General features: G+C 42.5%; 1 protein-coding gene across 1 annotated transcript in view; it reads left to right on the top strand.

The window, feature by feature from the left end:
- The window catches only part of Ncoa2 (nuclear receptor coactivator 2), a 208,246-nt gene that overhangs the window by 24,012 nt on the left and 169,329 nt on the right, over positions 1 to 14,905 (top strand).

Raw genomic sequence — 14,905 nt, forward strand, 5'->3', positions numbered from 1 at the left:
AACCATCTTCCTTAAAAATTTCCCCTCTTGCCACACTCCTGATTTTGCAAAATTAGGACTTGTGGAGAGACCTACTTTATAGTGGCAGTAGAGAGGTAGCTTGACATCCCTCAACCAGAAGACAAACTTCTATCATCTTTTTAACTTTTGGAAATATTTTTATATAGCACCTAAATGCTTAGAATAACATCTTAAAATGTATTGCATTAATAGGTCTGACTGAATAACTGCATGTCTAGTTATTAATACAAACTATTTGGGCTGTATTCTGACCCAATTGTGGCCATTGTATCCAAGGTCCTAAGTGTGAGGTAGATACAGTGTCTTAGGCTGTGTCACTGACCCAGATTTTCCGGGAAATAGATAACCAGAGGTAATCAATCCGTTTTAGTTATTCACTTGTAGTTCCAACTTAGGGTGAAATTTTCTGCTTCTTATTGAAGACTCTGACAATGATTTTGGCCCTAGTACCTAGGGCAGCGTAAAAGTTTACAGAACAAGAGGGAAACTCACTGGTGTTAGTTGTGAGATTGAAGCATTATCGGGTCAGGCTTGTTATTTTCTTGGCAAACAAAACCCTGCACTTGCCTGTCCATTTAATTTGAGTTTATTGGCTCCAATACTAGCAGCTGCCTCATTTTTTAGACTTTGTGCAAGAACTGTCAGATTTTTGGTTCTTAATGTGTTTTTTTTTAAACTTTTTATCTAAAGAATGATTCTATCCATGAACTAATTTACATATTTCTATTTGTACTACTGTAGAAACAACAACAATTCTTTTCAACTCAGTGCTTGGAATTCTGGACTGAAAATTTCATTTTATCAGACAGAAGTGTGAAAAACTGTGTGTGTGTGTGTGTGTTAAAACCTGTTTAACAATTCAGCTTATTTTCCATGGCAAGATGGCTGGCTCAAAATTGCTAAAGTAATTAAAGGTATGAGAAGTGTTCAAAGATTTAATTTTTGTAACGAATATTTTGGGTAATACTGATCAATGCAACATAAGAAATACTGAATTTTGATGTAGTTATACCTTATTAGATTGATTGTTGGACACTTTCCTTTTTTATTATCCCAGAGGAGTATCAATGTATTAGAATTGCAGACAGTCTCTAATAGATCAGAAATAAGATTTTCTTTGAAAGATGAGCTCATTTCTATAAAAGTTTCTGTGAAATCAAGATGTTAAGAATACGTATCTACAAAAGAACTATTAGAGGTCCTTCATTAGTGTTTTTGTTTTGTTATTTCGCTCGTTGAAAGAGTTTTGACTACCAAGTCTTAAAAATGAATGAACGCCTGCAGTGCGTTTTTACTCCCAGCTGGTCACTGTCACCCTGTGGAGAGCACAGCACTGTGTGCGCCCTTTTGCTGCAGAAAGCCATCCCACCGTCGTCAGTGGAAAATCAATGTGCAGTTTTGAAAATTTAGATTGATTGTGTGCTGCTGGTGTCAGCAGGAGCTGGGGGCTGCTGCAGGGGTCAAGAGCAGGCCAGCCCAGCCATTGCATCCTAGATAGCTGAGATTGGTTCCCAAACAGCTCTTCCCAGCATGAGCCCGGGCTTCCTGGTGGAAGATGAAAGATACACCTGAGGAAGATCTTGATAGGAAATGGGATTAAATAAGTGTTGGGTTGACCTGACCCGTACCCTGAACACTACCACCTTGGGCTAAAGTGAATAGATTGTGACTGTCAACTAAAATTGAAGTTTGTTGGCCTATTTTTTATGGAAGTTTCATGTAAGATAAGCCCCTCTACCATAATCCTTTAAGATAATGTCACACTTGTACTGGTTTCATAACCTCATGAAATTCAGAGATGGTCCATCTGTTTACCTCCTTTCTGGTAGGATTTTTTTTATTCAGTCTGAATTTTGTAACTCATTAATAAGTCCTAAATTCAGTTTAGTTTGCTATAGCCAGCATCAAATTAAAACAAAGCTAATGAATATAAAGGGAAATTTCAGAGTGTAATGCACAAGCTCAGGTAAATAAATGTGAAGCTAAATGTACAGAGGTGTGTGTGTATGCGCGCGCGCGCAGGATTGTTACAGTGGTAGTGTTTGCCAAGCTTGCTGAAGACCCTATACATACCCCTGCCGTCCTGTGAGTGTTTTCTCTCTGACTGTTGACTTCTGGTGTAGAAGACTTACTGTTTCAATATTTCATGGGTCTCTAAGGACAGGGTTCCAAAAGAAATGCTGTGATTTAAGGTGGCATGATATTCAAGCATATCTGAGGATGTAGGCATAAAAGGCTCACCTTCAGTTTTCCATGAGCCCTCAGGTCTTCACAGTTTCACAGAGTGTGATCTACGCATCAATGGCATCATGGCAGTCAGTTCATTACAGCTATGTTAACATGTAGGACTTCATCTTCTAAATCTCATCTTAGTTGTGTTTTAATTCTCTACTCTGCAAGGGGTTTGCTGAAATACAATATTCTGCTTCTTCCTGATTTCCAGCTATATCCCTTGTAGTATAGTACATGTGTGCTGGTTGTCTCCTTCAGTTGCTCTGATCTTGGAGCTCATTGCTAAGACTAGGCTGGCTGGTTGGTCTTTGAGCTCTGGGGATTCGTCTGTTTGTGTCTGCCACACAAGTGCTGGGGTTACAGAGGTTGTGGCCCAGTTTTTATGAGGATGCTCAGGGTCTGAACTCGGCTCTCTATGCTTGCACTGAATGAGCCATCTCTCCAGCCTTTCTGTGAATTCTTTCTGGGTTTTTAAAAGCGCTGTCTCACCTGATGACATTACTAGCCAAGCAAAGAGCTTTTCTTCAATTCAAAACTTCAGTAGTTGATTCTGCATCGGTGATGCAGTGGAGCTGGATGTTAGTCGTGTCGCTCCCCTCCCCTCGCTGTGACAAGACGGTTAACGCTGAGTGCTTACCCAGAGGAGAGAGGAACCACTGGGATGGATAGTGTGGCTAACAGCACTCCCTGGCTGCTCTTCCAGGGGACCCAAGTTTGATTACTGTCAGCACATGGTAGCTCACAACTGTTCATAGCTGTAGTTCCAGGGGATCTGACACCCTCCTGCTTCCACAAGGATGCAAGTGGTGTGCATGCAGGGAAAACACCCATGCATAATAACAATATTTATTGTTTTTTTTTCCCAAAAACTTCATAGTTTCATAGTCTAGAAGTCCAAGGTCAGCAAGCCCAACCCGAGGCCACCCTTGAGGAGCGGTGTCTAAGGGCCTCATGGTTGTGGGAGTGTGTGTGTGTGAGGCACCAGATGATGAGTACGGAAGCCAGAGGTGGTCAGGGCCACCCTCATTCCAAGTTATGCTAGGATTAAAGTTGTGTCACCAAACCTAGGCATATAGATGATTATTATTTTTTTTTTCGAGACAGGGTTTCTCTGCAGCTTTAGAGCCTGTCCTGGAACTAGCTCTTGTAGATCAGGCTGGTCTTGAACTCAGAGATCCGCCTGCCTCTGCCTCCCGAGTGCTGGGATTAAAGGCATGCGCCACCACTGGCTGGCACATAGATTAAATTTATTGATGGATTTTTCTTTTCTTTTTTTATGAGGGTCCTGGTGATTATTTTTTAGTTTTTAATTTTTTTTAATGAACATTAGTATTTGGCCTGCCTGTATGTCTGTGTGAGGGTGTCAGGTCCCCTGGAACTGGAGTAACAGACAGTTGTGAGGTGCTATTGAACTGGGGTACTGGAAATTAAACCGGGGTCCTTTGGAAGAACAATCAGTGCTCTTAACCACTGAACCATCTCTCCAGCCTCTGATGAATTTTTCTTAAATACACAAATGAACCTTGTCTTCTTAAGAGACCTTTTTGTTCTAAATGTTTCATAGACCTAAATAGAAAAGCTAAAATATGAAAGCTTTAGAAAAAGATAATATGACTTGAGCCCCGGAGAGGATTTGTTGGAATGCCAAAAGACTAAGATGAAAAAGTGGTGCATAGGACTTTACAATTACAGCTCTCCGTCCAAAGAGACTGTTAAATGAAATGCAGACCACAGTTTGGGAGAAAAAATATTCACAGCACAAAACCAGACCAAGCCAAACCAAAACCAAGATGTAAAATCTGTAAAGAGGAGCTGAATATGTGTGGTGACACATGCCTGTAACCCAGCTGTCGTTGAGACAGGAGGATTGCAAGCCTGGGCATCAGGTGAGTTCAAGGCCAGCTTGAGCAACAAAGCGAGACCCTGTCTAATACAAGAGAAACAGCAATGCAGAACACAAACTAGTCTACTAAATCAAAACCAAAACTACCCTACCTTTAAAAAAAAAGATTGAAAAAAGAAAACAGGGAACTCTTAGACTTTAATAGTGAATCCAGTTTTTAAAATATTTGAGAAGCTAAAAAGGCCATTCTCAGAAAGACTTGTAAATGTGGGGATATATGGTGAGTAAGCGAGCCCAGCGTCTGGAAGCCTTTTCTTGTAGCTTATATTTACGTAGAGAGAAGGGTTAAAAAAAGGAAAAGGCCTTACCTCATGCAGGGGATGCCAGGCAACCAAAGGCAGGGGCATGCCTGGGACATCTGCAGTTTCTCAGAAAGTACCTGGTATTGCAGCAAGCACTTGGCATGTTCCTCAGCATTTTCTCAGGATGGACGCATGTGTCCACCAGTCTGTGTATGTGAATGTTTATTGTTGCTTCTTCATACAGCCGGGGCCTGAAGAAGTCCAGTGTCCAGACATGGGGAAGGACACACATGGGAAAAGAAACAACTAGTCTGACGTCCCTCCCTGTGACCGTAAAGGTAACAGTCACATGGATGGCTGTCAGGCATGCTGTGTAAAAGGGACCAGACCACACTCTTTTTCTGTGAAGCTTTGGAGCAGGAACAAGTGAGAGGCAGCAACAATCAGACAAATGTTGCTTGTGGTTGGTGTGGGGAGCTGACTGTAAAGCGAACCTTCTGGAATGGTGGAGTAGCCTGTATGTTGTGGTGGTACCACCTGTTTGGTTTGCATCTGTTGTCTGATTGTGGCTCTACCTTGTGAATAGTGTTCTATACGCCAGTGTTGGTCACTTCATGTAAGATGGAAGGCTTCACTTGGTTGACTCTGCCCAGAAGCATATACACGTGGCCTTGATTAAATTCTAAAGCTATCTAAATTTAGTATTGGTGACACTTTAGTGGGGGTGTTTCTGGAGCCTGATAGGGTAAACTTACTCTGTATAAACTCGAACTGATCTTAGCAGTTGTGGATGCTAAGTACTCTGAGCTAACTTTTGAACTAATATGCTATTTTGTCGTCCCCCCCCCCTTTTTTAAGCTGCCGTCCTTTGAGGGTGAATGACCTTTGAAAATTTTAGACCAGACTCTTGTTTTCAGAATCACTGTTTTAAATTCTGTTTGGATTTTTTTTGGGGGGGGGAAGGGGTTGTAGGGTTTCAAAATGTCTGGGTTATATTCTTTTGTTAAGTTGACTTATAGTTAATGTGATTTAGCCTGTTTTTTCATAGTACTTTAATATTAAACATTTATACAGGGAGAAGTATATATTTGAATATTTATATCAATAGATTTTACTTATTTGCTATTAATAGACTATTGTCTTAAGTGATCCCTTTTCAGCTTTTAGAATAAACCCCTCAGAGGTCCCTGTGATGATGACACAAAGGAACAAGGGGTTTCCATGGGGGTTCTTGTCTGCCGTGGAACCTGGCTCTCAGGCTCTCACAGGTCTTGTGATTAGTGGTTTTGTTTTGGTGGTTTTTTTTTTTTTTTCCCCCAGTTTTTCAAGACAGGCTTTCTCTGTAGCTTTGAAGCCTGTCCTGGAACTAGCTTTAGTAGACCAGGCTGGTCTCGAACTCACAGAGATCTGCCTGTCTCTGCCTCCTGAGTACTGGGATTAAAGGAGTGAGCCACCACTGCCCTGCTTGTGGTTAGTTTTTTAAAAACCAAAACAATAGGTTTATCCTCCACATATTAGAGCTGTCCTTGACAGTAGCACCACAACACTCTTTATGTACACCAAAGGTTTCTATAAGCCTTAGTACCGCCCTTGTTCATTTGGTATTGCTGTTTTAAGTGTATTTTGAAGCATTCTATATGTGTTCTATTATGTATTTTTTAATTGTATAATACAAATACATTTCAAGATTTATTGTCTCACTACTTTGAAACCTGTAGGATAGTAATATATGTACATGGTTATGCTTACCCTTATTTTTGGTGCAGCATCATAACATATAATTTTTACTTAAAATGACAACAGAAGTTATGTGCATTTATTTAGCCTTTTTCTTTTGTTTTGTTTTTGAGACAGGGCCTCACTCTATAACTGTAGTTGGCCAGGAACTCATAGAGCTGCTGCCTCTGCCTTCCGACACTTCGGCTTCTTCCTTTTCTTGTGTGGCATCAGAGATCAACACAAGCCTTTGCACATCCTAGGAAAGCACACTCTACCCTGGAGATTATAATCTTAAATCACTTGTCAGTCACTTACTGCTGGTGAGCTCTCCTGCATGGCTAGACTGTCACCTGCCTTTTCTCTCTATCACAGACTTCTTAAAGCTTGGCGTGGGCTCCACCCGCATCCTCTTTCGCCTATTTCATGAGATTCTGCCTGCAAGTTTTTTGAGATAGGGTCTCATGTATTCTAGTCTGCCTTCTTGAACACCTCATGCCCTTGCTTCTAGCTCCCAAGTGCTGGAATTGCAAGTGTGTGACACCCTGCTTACTTAACAGTGAGATTCCTTACCTAGACATACAGTAAAGGTGTTTATTTCACAGTTCACATAGCTAGGAAGTACTCTAGAGTGTTACAGTACAGGAATCCTGGCGTTTCTGACAGGCCGCTCTGTTAGTCTCTTGTTCTCTGCACTGTGCTCATCTTTTCTGGGTCATGTGATCAGAGAAATCTAGAATCCTGTAAAAATATTGGGGCGGTTGTATGGTCGTTTTTTTGTAACTCATTTCACTCCTTAGGCAAGCACAGAGTAATAGGGCCCGAGGGCCAGCCAGCCTTCCTGTACCCTGGAACTGACTCCCAATCTTGTTTAAGCCTCTGGGCTATTCCTGTCAGCCTCTAGGGCTGTGGTCCTCAACCTTCCAAATGCTAACCCATAAGTTAAGAACTACTGCTCCAGTGTATGCGCTTCCCTGTGGAGTGGCAAAGGTTCTGTGTCCTCTGCCCCTGCAGACACAGTGAAAGGGGTTGTGCATTAGCTGGTGTTTGCTTTCCTAACCCCAGGCCTGAGCTCCAGGAGGTCGCACTGCTCTATCCGGTCTCACAGATCGTTGCTGGTGCCAAGTCTGTAATAAGTCCTTTTGTTTGCAGCAGACAGTGTAGCCCAGACACATACTTACAGTTTGCCATCCTCCTGCCTCAGTCTCTGGAGTGCTGGGATTTCAGATTCACATCACTTCACCTCGCCTGTAAGGCAATTTTGATAGAACTGTCAAAGACGAGCAAATTTAAGGAAATCCAGACTTAGAAAAACAGATTAATCAAGGCTGATTTATTCATTTTATGTTGGTGTATATTCAATTTTATACACTCAATTAAACATTCAATTTTATCAAAGAACCAGTTGTACTCAGACTTTCTTAAATGAGTATTTTCCAAACTGTGTTTAAACTGTTGGAGTTACAAAAATTGAATTTGTGTATAATCTTTCAGTGTGTCAAATGAACTGTGAGTCTCCAGGAAATCTACCCATTTTGTTAACGATGGAGATATTACAGCATGTTCAAACTGCTCCTTAAGCTTATTCTTTTATTCTGACTGTCAGTGTGAAGTGTAAAGAAGGTGGTAAGTGCACGACGAGGAAGGAGCTAATACCATGATAGGGCCTGGAAGTGTAAATACAACGCATCCAGCTATTGTCCTTCCCAGAGGACTCTCACTAGAGTTTTTGGAGGATACTAGCAGAGATGTGAATTATTATTTTCTGGAAAATTACAGGATACATAAAAAGTAGAATTTCCAGGCTAGGAATGTAGCTCAGTTGGTAGATAGGGTGTTTGCTTATCATTCGAGAGGCCTTAGGTTCGGTCCCCAGTAACTCATAAACTAGGGATGATGGCATGCGCCTCTAATCCCAGCATTCAGAAGTGGGGAGGCGTTTATAGGATATCATTTTAAGGTGTGTTACTTTTGTAATGCTCTGGAACATTTGTTTAATGAGGCAAAGGTGTGTTTGATTAAATAAAATTCACCCCCGGCGGAGGCTGCATCAGCAGCTAGCTGACGGGAAGTTGTAGGGAGGAGCCAAGAGAAGAACAAGGACTTCTTGGGAGATGTGAGGAGGTGAGCTAGGTGAAGGGCTTGCTATTCAGCTTCGCTGGGAAGCCGGATTCTACCTCAACCTTTGAATCTTGAGTTCTTTAGTGGGACCGAGATGTAGATTAAGTTCTCTTAGTAGCTTTGAAAGAGTTGATGCCTGAGGGAACAGAATTTCCTCAGGCTGTTGCTTTTCTGGCCAAACTGCTGCTGGTAGGAGTTGCTGATTAGGAGGATAACTGTAGGCTCAAAAGGAAGCAGCAAAAAGCAACAAATGTCGTACAGGTAGGAGTCAAATCAAGATTATCCTGTGTTGTTATTAATAGCTAGTTCAAGACCAGCTTGAGTTATATGAGACCCTCTAGGAATATAACACGCACACACACACTGCCACAAGGAGTGTTTGGAGAGGGTCACTCTGACTTCACTCAGTTACATGCAGTCTAGCACTTTCCTTTGAACACTTCAGGCCAGTGACAACTGTCCTGATTATCCTATCAGTAGGGTTTGTTAGGTGACACTCAGGGAAAGATTGTGAACCTTGAGAGCCTTGTGCTCATCCAACAGCCTGAGTTGAGCATGGCATTCTTCCAGAAGCTTGGTAGCCAGTGCCTTTAACCTCTTTTCTGCTGAGTCATCTTACAGATCTTCCTGGTATAGAAGGAGGGGTAATGACTGTTTCTCTCCTTTCACTTCTTTTGCTCTTTCATCTTCCTTCGCTGCCCATGGAGATGAAGTTTCCTGAAACTCCACCCTGTTTTTCTGGCAGCTTGTCTGTGTCTTGTGAGTTGCGTATTTGGGGAAGGACTGGCTGAGAGGATCCCACAGCCTCTCCTCTGTGCTCCCTCCACCTTTCCTCCAGCCAGTGTAGTACTTGATCAATCTTCACCCACATTGAACGCCCCTACTTGAGGGCATTCTGTCTATAATGATCTCCGTTCTAGGCCTTGCTCATGCCTCGCAGCTCTGGAGAACAACTGCCAGTGTCGTCCTCAGCCTCACATCTTGAATCTTTACTGCTAACTCACTGTACCTCATAAGAGCTGTCAGGCCTTGTATTGTCCTGCGGCAGGATGACACCTTCTAACAATCTGCCTTATTTCCTAATCCTCATTTGGAAATGGAACAAAGACAGAGACCTATGGTCTTTGACTTCCACGTCTGCACTAGTGTTCAGAGTGTGTGCTGACTGTATCTGAACATGGGAGCCCTGGCGAGCACACGTGCCGGTGTGAAACTGAAGCGCTAGAGCTGCCGCTCCGCCGCCCTAGAGTTGAGGACACCTCTGTGGACATGTCTTCCTGCAGTCACGGCTTAGATGGCCTCTCTTATGTCAGTGGGTCCTCCTGTAATCATCTTTTTTTAAAAACTTATTTTTTTAAAAGTAGCTCTTAAAACATCGTTAGTATTTAGATTCATATTTATTATACTGAGAATTTTCTAGCATTTTGAATGGTACCATTAATACATGGAAACTGATAAACATTTAAATTGAAACTGTTTGTGCCAGGAGCTAGTTTTTACTAAAAGCCAGAGCGCTGTGTTTATTGGTGCCTATATGAAGCGACTCCACGATTCGTGTTACCCTCTCAGCAGTCATATTTATATGTGTTATTGGTGTAACTATTACGCTGTTGGTCGTCTTTCACTGTATCTGGAAATGTAGGACCTCCTACACCTCCTGAGGACCAAAGAGAAGAAACAGTAGCAATTAATGCCATTATGCCTATGGTGCTTTAGAAATTGGCATACACGTTCTCACGTTAATCTCACAATGCTGTTATTTTGAATTTGTTTCAATTCAAAACTGTTCATCGTGTCCTAATGAGATACAGCAGCTGAAATGAGGTTGGTGTGATAGGAGAGGTGACGGGCAGGGGTGACCTGCAAGCGGACGGCTGCCGTGGAAGGATCCCGGGTGAAGTAGACTTTAAAACTGCTCTCCAAGCATGGGCAGACAGGTGCCTGAGGGCTAGATGTGCAGGTAGATATGGGTGGGTGATCCTGCCCTTCCTTGGTAGCACCATGGAGACTCCTGCAATGCTTGCCAGGAGGAAGTCCCTGCATGTAGACCTGGGGTACATTCCCTTTTGACCTTTATGAACATTCAGTGTTTCTTATGTCAGAGATACGTAGTTTGTTTTGACTAGCCTCTGCAAAATGTGTCCACTGGGGTTACTTGCAGCTTCCTGGGAATCCTGTCTTTGCCTAAAACTCTGAATTCAAGAAGAGTAATCATTTAGTACATACATCAAGCTTCCTGGAGAGTGAGCCCAGGGCCTAGTTTGTGCTACTCCAGCACTCGGCGTCGCAGCCTCCTTTTACGTCTTCCTTTAGACAGGGTCTGAGCTGCTCAGCCCCATCCCTGGCAGGCTTCTGCCACCCATGGAACTTGCAGGACAAGCCCATGTCACAGGTTTGGCTCCAAGTTAAAAAAAAGGTGGGGGTAGAGAAAAAGAGGCTACATAACTTTGCAGATTTTTTTAAAAGACGAATGCAGGCATTAGATATATAATCCTGAATAGAAAGCTTAAGAAAAAAACAAAAAATTAGAGTTAAACATTTTAAGTAGAAGAGCCATTTGTAACTTTCTGTATATATGCCTTTGTACATATATGTATGTTAAATATATACATGTATATATGTAACACATACACATATTTGTACTCACTGCCTTTCTCTCAAAGCCCTTGAGGTTTTTTTTTTTTTTTTTTTTTTTTTTTTTTTTTTTTTTAAATTTGAGCACATTCTTACTAAATTGTGACTAAGGCCAGAGTGGAGGCAGTTCATTTAGAAACACTTAATATCCTAATATCACTCCTTCCTTCCTGCCTGCCTGCCTGCCTGCCTGTGTGAAGGTGTCAGATTCCCTGAAACTGGAGTTACAGGCAGTTATGATCTGCCATGTGGGTGCTGGGAATTGAACCCTAGTCCTCTGAAAGAGCAGTGAGTGCTCCTAACTTCTGGGTCATCTCTCCCACTCTTCCATACCACCAGTGCCTGCAGAAGAGCCATTGTTTCCCTCTTTATTTCACCAGCCTGTGCCCTTCCTCCATTCTCGTGCCTCACTGCTATGTAGACATTGCTTCCCCACTTCATGTCCCAAGAGTACTGTGGTAAGAGGCTCTCATAGGATCTTCGGGATCTGCCTAGATTCAACTTGGAAGCCAGAACTGGGTCCTGTTGCTCTTGAGGCCTGGTATGGACAGTACGGGCGGTGGTGGACAGAGTCACTGCTGGTGGCACTTCACTGCTAAGGACTCTCCCAGCTGGAGGGGAAGATGACTGATTCGGCACTTAAGGCTTGTGTTTATTTTTGTCCTGTCTCCCATTGTTCCTTGGTTTTCTCATTACTGTGAAGGTACCTGTTGTCCTGGGTTGCACAGGCCTCCCCAGCCCTCGTGGTTTTGCTGGTTAAATTTTGTCCTTTTCATTGTCATTGTTGGTATCAGTCACTCTCCTCCCTGTTCTTCCTTTCCTCATATTTTTGGATGGAAAACTTGTTTATTTGTTACCACTGGTATGGCCTCTGTCCACACGTGGAACACTCAACACATTTTGAAGACATTTGCTTGGATTTTCAAAGGGCACTGTGGGAAACTGAACTTCAATGAATGTACATAAACTTGGGCCATCCTCTTCTGGAAGAATACCTGTGGTTTACTTAAAGATAAAGCGGAAAGGAATGCTGTGGTGTTGAATTTGGCTTTGAATTACAGGTTTAGAAGATTGGCCATGTGTAGAGTCCTGGATTTGTTAGGCCTGTCTACAATATTGTGTCTGTCCATACATATTTATTAGGTTGAAATGAATGTATTTTTTCCAGTTGTTTGGAAAGCAGCTATTATCTATCTCTACCAAATACTGATTTGTCTCAAATGTGTGTTAAAATAGAAAGGCTCAGGGCAGCGTACAGCATTGCTGAATAAATGCAGCATTTGGTTTTTGTCTTGAAAGCCTCCTAGACTTGCACCAGATGGAAATGGTAATCCCCACCCCAGAGTTCCCACACTGTCGGCTTGAAGAGACTGAAACACAAATGTCGCTTTATAGGACCTGCCTGGCTGTTTGAGAATAGTGCTTGGCCCTCCCGCACTCTGAATAAATAGTGTTCATTTTGTAGTGCCACCGGGAACTAGACTAGGAGAGTGCTGGAGAGACTGTCCCACACATGCGGATTTGAGTCTTACCTCCTCTATTTATGGCCCCATGACTATAGTCATCTGTGGGATTAACTGACTAGCTAAAAGATTCTCCTGTTCATTAGCATAGAGGGGGTGTAATGAAGCTCATGACACTTTTACACTAAGGACTTCAATAGTTCTCCCAAGATCTAACCTGAGGACACATGCCTTGAATCCTAGTGTTTGGGAGGCAGAGCAGGTGGGTATCTGTGAGTTCAAGGCCAGCCTGGTCACAAATCCAAGTTTTAGGACAGTCAGAGCTACATGAAGACCCCATTTTTAAGAAAAAAGCTTATTTATACTGTTTCTATTTTCAACTTAACATGGTTTCTCTTTGAAAAAATTAATTTTCCTTAAAAAGTCAAAATTACTGTTCTCAAGTTAATTGGCTGATTAACCATTTCCCTTGAGTGCCCAATGCTTTTTTCTTGCACTACTTCATCTATTGTTTCACCACTTCCTGCCCCTCCACCCCGCAGACTGTACTTCCTGCCCCTCCACCCCGCAGACTGTACTTCCTGCCCCTCCACCCCGCAGACTGTACTTCCTGCCCCTCCCAACCCCGCAGACTGTATTTCCTGCCCCTCCCCACCCTGCAGACTGTATTTCCTGCCCCTCCACCCCGCAGACTGTACTTCCTGCCCCTCCACCCCGCAGACTGTACTTCCTGCCCCTCCCAACCCCGCAGACTGTATTTCCTGCCCCTCCCCACCCCGTAGACTGTATTTCCTGTCCCTCCCCACCCTGCAGACTGTACTTCCTGCACCTCCCCACCCTGCAGACTGTACTTCCTGCCCCTCCCCACCCTGCAGACTGTACTTCCTGCCTCTCCCCACCCTGCAGACTGTATTTCCTGCCCCCTCCCCACCCTGCAGACTGTATTTTGAATGAGCAGTTTTGCCCCCAGATATGGCATTTCTTCCCTTCTTTTGTCCTAACTGTAGAACTTGAATGTTTTAGGCAAAAACGTTTTCATGGTATTTTCAGATTTGTAGCTAAGATAATCCCCCCTTGTGTCTCTGTCTCTCTCTCTCCCTCTCTTTGTCTCTCTCAACATTTCCTGGTCTTGAAGATTTTAGCTGCATGTGCGTCCTGTCTAGCTGGAGAGCCATGTGCCGTCCAGCACTCTCCCCTTAGTTTCCTACTCTTTGGTTCTTTCTACCTTTATATCTTTATTTAGTTCTTCTGTCCACCAGTACAATTTATTTTTTCTTTGCTTGCTTTTGAGACCGTCTTAATATGTAGCTGTGGCTGGCCTCTCTCTGCCAGAGTGTTAAAAAATTAAAGGCATAAACCTCCACATCTGGCTCTAAACATCATTTTATAATAAGATAAAGAACGTTTTGTTTCTGGAATACTCCCAAGATAACCAGTGTTTTCTTAACTTTGTTTTGAGCAGTAGTAATAAAATTGTGTGTGGTGTCTCCACCTTTCTAAATAAATATAAAATTTCAAGCTTTGACAAATGCTTTGAAATTCGAAAGGCCTACCTAGTTCCCATGTGTTAAAGGATGTGAGCTCTCACCCTTTGCCAGCCTTTTCCCTACCTCTTGCTGCCAGCTTGGAGCTGAAAGCCAAAACCAACACTTTGTGTACCTTATCTTCTCACAGTAACAGAAAAGTAGGTATCTGCTACACACCTGACCATAAATCTCCATTGCTCGTTAGGGTTAGTACCTGTGAATGGCCTGTGGTAAATCTTAGCTTGTTTACTTAACTTATTCAACAAACTCCAAAAATTTGTAAAGAAACTTTTAAACTAAGTGCCCAGTAGCTTTGCAGAGAATGGCCTTTAAATCCACTTTTCTGCGCTAATCTGACAGATTTCATTGCCGATTTCCCCTCTCACTCTAACCCACCCCGCCCCTCCACACACACTTCCTTGTTTATTTTTTAAATCAGATCCTTTTGTGGCAATATAGTAAATATGTGCTAAAAACTCAGCCCTTTCCCAAATATAGTAAATATGTGCTAAAAACTCAGCCCTTTCCCATGAGTGCTTATTGGGCATTTAAAGAGAGCAGCAGCATGCAGTGTGATTTGCCCTTGTCTATCAGTGATGCTCAGGCACGGAAGGTGGGAGCCTTAGGCCAGGCCACTTGGCTTGTTAAAACAGCTTATGTTCTGGGTTTTGGTTTAAAATATTTGAAATTTTCCAGAAGTTATTGCTTCCTTTGATTCTTCTTAGGAGGCTGAGTTTCTGATTCCCATTAACCCCTACTTGACTGTCACAGCGTCTGAACTGACTTATGTGCTTGTTCAGATAAAGGATTGCGTTTCATAAATGTTGACATTTTGTTTGGAGAATGGAAATTTAGAAATGTGCTTACTCGTAATTAAATTGTTCCAGATTTTGTAATAATGGAAGATTTGGTTTTAAGATCTGTAAGATAGATTAATGGGGAAAACTAGAAACAGAATCTACTCTTTTTGAACAATAAGAGATAATATATAGGAAAAGTTTTCATTTTTCCTTAAAGAGTTAAAAAAGAGAGTACATACAATTTAAA

Source organism: Arvicola amphibius, chromosome 11 (genome assembly GCF_903992535.2).
Source record: "Arvicola amphibius chromosome 11, mArvAmp1.2, whole genome shotgun sequence".
Classification (NCBI taxonomy): Eukaryota; Metazoa; Chordata; class Mammalia; order Rodentia; family Cricetidae; genus Arvicola; species Arvicola amphibius.